The sequence below is a fragment of the Schistocerca cancellata genome, unplaced genomic scaffold, assembly GCF_023864275.1.
Source record: "Schistocerca cancellata isolate TAMUIC-IGC-003103 unplaced genomic scaffold, iqSchCanc2.1 HiC_scaffold_718, whole genome shotgun sequence".
Taxonomy (NCBI): Eukaryota; Metazoa; Arthropoda; class Insecta; order Orthoptera; family Acrididae; genus Schistocerca; species Schistocerca cancellata.
The window spans coordinates 18,496,535-18,507,486 of record NW_026046729.1 but is presented as its reverse complement, the minus strand read 5'-3'; positions in this window follow the sequence as shown (position 1 = coordinate 18,507,486).

Here is a 10,952-nt window from a genome sequence, read left to right as displayed (position 1 = left end):
TACAGTGGAGACCTCACGCCCCACGTGTTGAGCAATTCGGCGGTACGTCCACCCGGCCTCCCGCATGCCCACTATACGCCCTCGCTCAAAGTCCGTCAACTGCACATACGTTTCACGTCCACGCTGTCGCGGCATGCTACCAGTGTTAAAGACTGCGATGGAGCTCCGTATGCCACGGCAAACTGGCTGACACTGACGGCGGCGGTGCACAAATGCTGCGCAGCTAGCGCCATTCGACGGCCAACACCGCGGTTCCTGGTGTGTCCGCTGTGCCGTGCGTGTGATCATTGCTTGTACAGCCCTCTCGCAGTGTCCGGAGCAAGTATGGTGGGTCTGACACACCGGTGTCAATGTGTTCTTTTTTCCATTTCCAGGAGTGTAGATTATAGATGTGATATGGCATACGTCATCCTTCGATCCATTGTAGAAGTTGGAAACCCATTCAGGGAATATTCTTTCACATTTTTGGCGAACGCAGTATGTTTTTACCATCCTGTATTAAAACATTTCCTTTTATCAATAGTGCAATTTATAAACAATGTTTTGTGAGTAGAACAAAATTTCCGATGGTAAACTTAACTGCTTTATGGACGTTATTTTACCAGCTAACTAAAACTAGGACAGCCTTGAACCCCTTCCACTAAATTTAGTTAGTATTAAGATTCTTTTACAGGGAGTGCAGTGGGGTAGACGCTGAAATCATTAAGTATTTCGTTATATCATCGCTAGCCTCACTGAACTCTTCTGAAATCTACATGTCATGTGTGGTCTGGCGTCTCCTTACCAGCAACAGGTCCCAGGTTCAAACTAGTCAATTCCCTAAAAAACACGCTCAGAGCGTCGTTGTGCGAAAGTGGTAGGGAGACACGACTTAGAACAGGCACCATGCAGAAAGTTAGAGAATGGCGACCCTGCCAGAATGGTAAAATACCATGATTGAAGGTCGACCACATACCTAACTAGGTCAGAAAAATATCCTGTTAAAAATTTCGTAATAAAAAAAATTGTTTGAAAGGCATAAATAGTTGAAAACAGTAGCTGCAGCGACAGATAGTGAGACATTCTAGCAGAGACAATAGCATAATTAAGTTATGAATTTTTAAAATCGTTAGAATTAAATTATCTTCTCAATGCAAGCGCACAGGTGGCGTATACATGGTTGACTAGTTGGTTCTGACCCAACAAGTAAGTGAATGGATTGTCAGTCTTGGGTATAATAAGTGTCAAGCCGTGTGAACAAAAAGATTATGAGGCGCGTGAGTTCGTATGAGCACATGTTGACTCGTGTAGGGCGCGTGAATTGCTTTTAAAACAGAAGATAAGGGATTCGGAAAGATAAGCAATGGCAGATCGAGACCTTGATCGAATTGCGGTAGAGACCCAGCATGAAAATGGACAGAGAATAGAGGACAGTACAACAGACGATTCTGTATCGCGAGAAATAGGACAAATAACGCACCATAACGAGGATAATGTACGTCCAGGCATAGAAAACGTAAGTCAGCATACGAAAGAGGAGCAGGAAAGAAGAGAAACAGTCAAGGAGGATTCTAACTTGCGTCTTGAATACGTAGAACCCATAGTACAAGTAATCAGAGCTCCCTCACCACAGAGTACTAGGAATGCGAGCAGAAACGTGTCACAGCACAGTTCAATGCAATCGGTTGCGAACCAACTGTTGGGCGAAAACACAGAGCGTAGGACGTCCAAAGAAAACGCAATAGGGCCCACCAATCTGGCAGAATTATTACAACAAATTACGGAAACCATGACAAGGCAAAATAAAGACATAGCGAACCAAATTCAAATTCAGAATGCAGAAACCACGAGACAAATGCGTGCAATTAAAGAACATAACAAAAAAATTCAGTTACACCTAAGTCATATTGAAGACGAGGCAAAAGAATCTCGAGAAGTGATAGGAAACTTAATAACAGGTCACAATGAATTGAGAACAGACACTGACAAGGTACAAGCGGACGTACAAGCATTGCGTAATGACATTCAGGACGAGATCAAAACATTACGTGGCAACACCCAGGGAGAAGTCAAGAAACTAGAGAAACAGATAAACGAAATTACTAGACAAGCAGCAGCTACAGCGCGTGAAGTTGTTGAAAACAGTGTGTTACACACACGTATCACAACAGCAGCGCTGAAAAGATATGATAACCGCATAGTAAAAATAGAAGGGAAAACGAAGCGACAATTTCAGAAATTGCGAACAGAGTTGTTGCAAATCATTGAAGAGCGTAGTGAACAGGATCGAACAAGCACAGAGTCTGCAACCACATCCGTATCTGTAACAGCACCGGAAAAACAAGCAATTAACGAAGACATTACGCATTTGAGATTCCAATGACAGGCGGAAAGTAACATACGTGAAATGAGACAGCCTGCACAGCAACAAACACGTTTCGAAATTCTTGATGAAAAAACGTCATCACAAACACATGCGGAACCACAAATCTATGTTTCAAGACAGTTTTGATCCTGCAATGAAGCAGGAAGTTTAGCCAGACAAGATACCTAACCAATACCTGACAATGGAAAGCCAGATCGCGAAGAGTACAGTGCAATGCATTCAGCTACACGTTCACAACCGATGGAAGGAATTTATTGCGTACCACTCCGTCGATACTACGCAAGGGTAGGCGAAAGTTACAGTGCACAATATCCAATGGATCTACCACAACCAGAAAGAACGACGGGAGAAATGATCAGAAACAAAAGTGGCGAAGAATCGCGAATTTCATATGGAACTATGACGAAGTACGACAACGATCATCTCCTCACAGTCAAAAAATTTCAACACTTTCGGGAAGGAAACTCATTTCATCCACGAACTTTTATTGATCAATTCCGAGTAGTATTACCAGAACACTGGATGCTAGCACACAAATAGGCTTTATATGTGCACACATGCCAGGAACAGTCGCAGAAACCATGCAGAACGTGGCAGCGACATGCCGATCGTACGAAGATTTCAGAGTGAAGTTTCTCTCACTATGTTCGTCCAGCGAAGCACAGAACAGAGTGAAGTACGAATTATTTCAGAACCCATATTTTGAAAATTGAGGAGGGGAGAGTCCCGTGAAATTTTTCCAATTAATGGCAAAGAAAATTCAATGCTTAGATGTACCATACAGTGACGGAGAGTTGATTAAATTATGCGCGATGAATCTACCATTGAAATATCATTAGTAGGTCGCGGAGGCAATGACGTCGAAGCATTTAAAGGTATTCTAAGGGAACTAGAGTTCATATTTTCGGAAGATGGCGCAAGAAAAAGACGAAGCGCACGTGAAAACGAAAGCAAAAAGCAGTGGAATCCACAAGACATAGTAAGAATAAACAATAATTACGAACCATGTGATAACTTCACACCAAGAAACGACAATAGATTTCAACAAAGAATCGGTTATGGATTTGAAGAGAATATGGCAATAACTATAATTCACCCAGGAACGGCAACAACTATTACAGAGGTAATAACGACAACCGGAGCGGGTACTGGAGGATCAATAGACCGATAAATTATCAACAAAGAAACCACTATCAACAAGCTGAACAAGAAAAGAGAATATAGACAGAAGAGGTGGAGGCAAGACCATCAAACCCAGATAAACGTTCGAATTGAAAGCTAAGCGCCCATGCCAAAGAGAATGATGCACTGACCCAGGACAATTGCAGCACCTTGAACAGAGAAGTAAAAATCTTATCACTAGAAGAGAAGAAGGAAGAAACAAATCAGCGGGGGCGAGATGAAAACGAAGAAAATAAAATAACAATATCGTGTTGGGACGAAATTAATTGGGAGAATACTGACGAGGAAGATAAATTACCAGAGGCATGCACAACGAATGTATGACGAAAGGACGAAGTAATGAGTGTTGCAGAGCTATTTGAGATGGAAACCAGGAAAGCGAATTCAATGAGGATAATGCGCAGTCGACAGAAATTGAAAATAAGTTACGAGCGGGCACACAACCCAGCGTGTATAATGAAGGAAATTATGAAGCGATAATTAGAGCATTTAGATGCGATTATGTGGAAGTAGCGACGAAGAAGGAGAAGATAGACTAGGATGAGGAAAAAGTATAGGATTTTGAAGAAAGCGTAAATGATGGAAGAAATAGGGAAGAGGAAATAGAAGGGAGAGAAGTAGCAGTCGAAGCATATCCTACAGAAAGTTTGAATTTACAAGGGAAATTCCTAAACAGACTCATGTATGATTCAGTGGAGGATTCGTTGATGCAAGAAGAAGAGGAAGAACAGAACCAACCCTTTCAAATTCAACCAATTGTGAAGGCCATGGTAAAGCATATCCCAGCCAATACTGTAATTGATAGCGGAAGTGAACTGACTGCGATCTCAGAAAATTTATCCATGCAGTGTAATGCCAATGAGGAATTGCCAGTTCTGAAAACATGTAAGACTAAAGTAAGAGGTCCTATTAGAAACAATAGTGCGGAAGTTACGAGACAAACAAGGATAACTCTTTCGTGTCAATGTCAAAAGATCGAAGCCAACTTCGTGATTATACCTAAACTAACTGTAGATTTGATTATAGGTGCAGATTTTTTAAATGAGAGACGAGCGATAATAGATATGGGGAAAGGTAGCGTAACTTTCGGGAATGTCACACTTCTCTTTGAGCAAAAGCTAAAATTAGAAGAAATACCAGTTATAAACAAACAATTAAGAATGACGCGAGATAAAGAGGATGAAGAATTAGAATGGTATGCACAAAAGGGGGAATCGCCTCAACTCATGTTAGAAGTCCATAAAGAAATCGACGAAAAATTGCAAGAAGTTCAAGGTATTTCGGAACACAGTAAATAAGAATTACAGGGTATTTTACTTGATAAAGCAGAGGTATTTTTACCTAAAACTGGCAATATTTAACACTTTCAGTACAAGTTTGAAGTAAAACAGCACAAACCATTTAGAGTCCCACCCTATACAATACCATTAAACTACAGGAATAAAGTATTCCAGGAGATATCTAAAATGTTAGATGACGATAATATTGAACCAGCTACCTCCACATATAACAGCCCGCTCCATATTGTACAAAAACGAGATGGGAGCATCAGGTTAGTGCTTGATTCCAGACAGATCAACACAATCATAATCACTGAGACAGATCGCCCAAAAAAATTAGAGGAATTGATACAAAACTTCCACAGTGCTAAGATATTTTCATCAATTGATTTATGGAGTAGTTTCTGGCAAATAGAATTGGCCCCAGAATGTAGAAAATTTACAGCATTTATCGTATTCGGTAGGTGTTACCAGTTTAAACGATTGCCATTTGGTTTAAACATATCATCAGCAGCGTTTATTAGAGGATTTAATACTATACTCAGTCCTGAAATTTTACAAAAAATTACTTGTTATGTTGATGATGTGATTGTAGCAGAACCCTCTTGGGAACATCACAACGACATATTAAATCAGTTTTTACAGATCATGAAAGGGCATGGGGTCACAGTAAATATAACAAAATCCAAATTTGGAAGGCGAGATGTCAAATTTCTAGGACACATAATTTCTGAGCAAAGGGTAATGCCCGACCCAGAAAAACTAACGGCAATCAAAGAATTGTGTACTCCATATAATAAGAAAACTCTCAGAGGATTTCTAGGTCTCACCGGATTCTATAAAAAATTTATTTGGATCGACTCTCTCGCAACACCACGCCTATGTGCATTGACTGGAAAAAACACGCCATGGGTATGGGATCAACAAGCCAATAAAGAATTTTTAAAAGTGAAAACGCACTAACAACAGCACCGATTTTAGCACATCCTGATTTAACACAAAATGTGTGTATGGCCACTGGTAGCGCGAAAACAGGTTTAGGAGTTGTTTTATTCCAAGAATACGAACAGGCAGGGCTAAGATCATATAGAACAATTGCATTTGCCAGTCGCGTACTCACAAAAAGCGAGAAAAACTACACTCCTGGAAATTGAAATAAGAACACCGCGAATTCATTGTCCCAGGAAGGGGAAACTTTATTGACACATTCCTGGGGTCAGATACATCACATGATCACACTGACAGAACCACAGGCACATAGACACAGGCAACAGAGCATGCACAATGTCGGCACTAGTACAGTGTATATCCAACTTTCGCAGCTATGCAGGCTGCTATTCTCCCATGGAGACGATCGTAGATATGCTGGATGTAGTCCTGTGGAACGGCTTGCCATGCCATTTCCACCTGGCGCCTCAGTTGGACCAGCGTTCGTGCTGGACGTGCAGACCGCGTGAGACGACGCTTCATCCAGTCCCAAACATGCTCAATGGGGGACAGATCCGGAGATCTTGCTGGCCAGGGTAGTTGACTTACACCTTCTAGAGCACGTTGGGTGGCACGGGATACATGCGGACGTGCATTGTCCTGTTGGAACAGCAAGTTCCCTTGCCGGTCTAGGAATGGTAGAACGATGGGTTCGATGACGGTTTGGATGTACCGTGCACTATTCAGTGTCCCCTCGACGATCACCATTGGTGTACGGCCAGTGTAGGAGATCGCTGCCCACACCATGATGCCGGGTGTTGGCCCTGTGTGCCTCGGTCGTATGCAGTCCTGATTGTGGCGCTCACCTGCACGGCGCCAAACACGCATACGACCATCATTGGCACCAAGGCAGAAGCGACTCTCATCGCTGGAGACGACACGTCTCCACTCGTCCCTCCATTCACGCCTGTCGCGACACCACTGGAGGCGGGCTGCACGATGTTGGGGCGTGAGCGGAAGACGGCCTAACGGTGTGCGGTACCGTAGCCCAGCTTCATGGAGACGATTGCGAATGGTTCTCGCCGATACCCCAGGAGCAACAGTGTCCCTAATTTGCTGGGAAGTGGCGGTGCGGTCCCCTACGGCACTGCGTAGGATCCTACGGTCTTGGCGTGCATCCGTGCGTCGCTGCGGTCCGGTCCCAGGTCGACGGGCACGTGCACCTTCCGCCGACCACTGGCGACAACATCGATGTACTGTGGAGACCTCACGCCCCACGTGTTGAGCAATTCGGCGGTACGTCCACCCGGCCTCCCGCATGCCCACTATACGCCCTCGCTCAAAGTCCGTCAACTGCACATACGGTTCACGTCCACGCTGTCGCGGCATGCTACCAGTGTTAAAGACTGCGATGGAGCTCCGTATGCCACGGCAAACTGGCTGACACTGACGGCGGCGGTGCACAAATGCTGCGCAGCTAGCGCCATTCGACGGCCAACACCGCGGTTCCTGGTGTGTCCGCTGTGCCGTGCGTGTGATCATTGCTTGTACAGCCCTCTCGCAGTGTCCGGAGCAAGTATGGTGGGTCTGACACACCGGTGTCAATGTGTTCTTTTTTCCATTTCCAGGAGTGTATTCAGTCATGGAGCTGGAAGCGTTGGCCATTGTATGGGGCTTCCAACGTTTTCGATACTTCCAATTTGGAAGAAAAAAAAAGTATACACTGACCACAAAGCATTAGAATTTCTGTTATCCGCCAAACTAACTCATGGGAGGTTAGCCAGATGGATGTTAATACTACAAGAATTTGACTACACTATTACACACATACCAGGACCAGCGAATGTATTAGCAGATGCCTTATCACGATGTCCACAGGGTGCATCCAAAAAAATAGGTTTGGAAGCAGCAGAAGACCAGTTTACAATGTACTATATGAAACAAAAACCTTTCGAAAATCCAGCAGAACGATCTATGAAGGACATAGGCACTTTATGCCGATTATATGCAGGCAAGAGAGCAACACTTGGGATATATACCTTAAAGATTTTCCAGAAGTAATAAATGAAATGCCACATGACACTACACTACTACCTCCAGTTACTGTACTTAAGAATATTGAACCCCCCAAAAATAACCAGAGAAAATGTTAGATTTCCTATTGTACCACGTAGACAGCACAAACAAGTCATAGCAACAGCACTCTCCAACATCACAAAGGCAGCCATTAAAAGAAAAGAAAGAGACGACATAACAACAATTAAAAGAACATTCTCAGTAAGCCATAAAGTATTTGTAAAAACACACCATCTCTCCAGCAAACAGAAACACAAAATACATAAGTTTTACGCTGCATACAATGGACCTGTCATAATTAGTCGAATTGCTCATGATAATGCCGTGGAACTAATGAACCCAAAAACAGGCAAAACCTTAGGACTTCACCATGCGAGCCATATCAAAACGTTCGAAGATTAATTTTATTACTGGTAAATAATCAGCACAATATTTCAAGATTATGTTGCAGATAAGATCGTTAGGAGAAAGAAGAATGAAGAGAGAGGAATGTGGGAAAAAAAAGTATTTTCAATAAAAACAAAAACAAAAATAACCACAATAGTACCATAGATTAAGGTGAAGGGATAAAGCGTGGGTAGTCTAACAGCATGAAATACTAAAATGCTATACACCATGACACTACACAAAAATAAAAAACGAATTTGAGGATTCTTGTTGACGTTAAGACTCAAAATATCTTAGAATTGTATTATGGAAAGGGCACTGAAATTTGTAAATCTTGTAAGAAGGCGTAACACAATGTAGGTACTAGACATATGTTAGATGATTATAAGTAAAACTTTTTGTAAGAACCATTGTAGAAACTCCAACAAGGACAAGATGCAACGACCCACAAGTTGCAATGCGAGAAGTATCAAGAGAGGAAAGGACGTAATTAGCAAGACACGATTCCTACAAGGCAGAAGTGTCGAGGGAAGGGAAAGGACAGTGAGACCAACAGAAGGCCCTTATAGCCGAAGTGGCCAGTAAATAAATCTGCTGCTAAGCTGAACCACAGGGTGGCGGAACCCTGCTGGGACAGAACATGGAACCACAAAGTGGCGGAACCCTGCAGAGACACAACAGGACACCGAATGCCAGAAGGGTCTCCAAATGCCCCGACTCAGCGGAGCAAGCAAAAAATGGCCCGACAAGAAGACTGCTTGGGCAAGCCACCACTGGCAAAAAAATATGTGTAAAAGTCACACTACTGCTATTAAACAGCACGCTGATGCACCAAACTGAAGAAAACTTCCACAAAGTAAAAATGACACCCCCAAACAATTTATCAAACAGTTACTAAGAGGAGAACTTCAAAGCCACTAGTTATCAATAAATATTTCCATATACTGCCCAGAGAAGAACCAAGAAGGAAGTAAGAAGCAGAGAAAAACAGGAAGAACAGAAGTTGAAGATTCGCAAGATTGAGACCAAGAAAGAAGATGGGTGAAGAATAGACGACATACCTTCCCAAATCCCTATCCTATTGTAAACTAGTCGTCTGCGAAGTATTACAACGAAAAACGACCGCTTTCAGCGACACATAACAATGACTTTCACGCATACAAAGCCAGTAAACCACCAGATTCTGCACTCACAGTTCCATTCCATTATGGGACCTCCACAACAGCAACACACACTTGCAAAGCCAACAAGGAACGATGAACGAAGCTGTACATCAAATACTTGCCCACATCCATCTCACTCAAGTACATTACCTTCGTGCAAAAAACATTCGCCAACCTCATGCTTAAAGATTCACAGGATTGTGTGAATGTGTGAAATCAAATTATGTGATGTAGGTATTGTGCAAAAGAAATGTGTGAAAAACAAAATAAGTTAAGCACACCATACAGCTAATAAACTACAAAATAACAGTCATTGTCTATGGACTTAAGTAACAAATAGACTATCGATAAAAATAAGTCATTAGTTCTGAAATGGACAGTATATAAACAACAAAAGTAAGGCATAATAAACACTAAAACTGTATGCCACATATTTCCTCCTCATAAAAATAAAAGAATAACTATATTTTGCTTATTTTCTCCTTATAAAAACAAAGAATAAAAATTATCTTGTTGGATGTTTCCCCTTTTATTTAACATTTGTACAATTTGTTAGGATAATATCTCAATACTTGTGTATGAATATTTCTTTGTCAAAGCAATTCTTGGAAATAATTCTTATTTGTTAGTGTAACCATGTTGAAATGAGTGTCTAGAAACAAAAACATTTTACTTGTACCTGATATTTAGAAAATGTGTTAGAAATAGATTTTACTTAATTACTACATTTATAAAAACAATATTTCTGAGAAAATCGATGTGAAAAACTCCTCACTTTCGATTACCAACTTCTTAAAAAACAAACTTCACAATTAAATAAAGAAGGAAAACAATAAAAAAATAATAATTATAATAGAATAAAAATATTCTTCCACTGTCAATACAAACATATTTTTTATAATAATGTGGAAGAATATAAAAATATAAATTAGTAATACAAACTCGCATGGGACAGAACAGTAGGCAACAAAATTTTGATAACGGAATAATTTTTGGCTGGCTTAGACAACGATTCAATCATTCCCTAACTTCAGTGCAAAAAATTAAGTTTGAAGGGTGGTGATATGTAAGGTGTCAGGCAAATCCTACACCTTCCATGAAAACCCTGACACGATAAGGAAATCCAGTAGTATGTCACATAGCTCCGAATAAATCCTGACATTAAATTAACCAAAGTAATACGAGCAACGAGTGAGCAAATGGAATACCACAGACTAACACAAGAATGCCTAAATGCATGTCATACCTTCCCACCGTGAGACAGACGCAGTTCCGAGGGGAGAAACGAGAACAGAGGCTGAGAGCGGAACCGTGTTGGGCTGGAAGGCCCTACAATAAGGGATGGACACCCACGTTGCCGGCTAACCGCTAGGACGAACCCCCAGCCCATGTTAAAAGCTAGAGCCCTCCAGAGGAACAGTATATATCTTACGATAACACTAAAATGGGCCACCCCAGCTGAAGTAGAAGCGTGAAAATTTTTTGGGTTTCTGTTACTCAGGACCACCCCCAGCCCATGTTAAAAGATAGAGCCCTCCAGAAGAACAGTATAGATCTTACGATAACACTAAA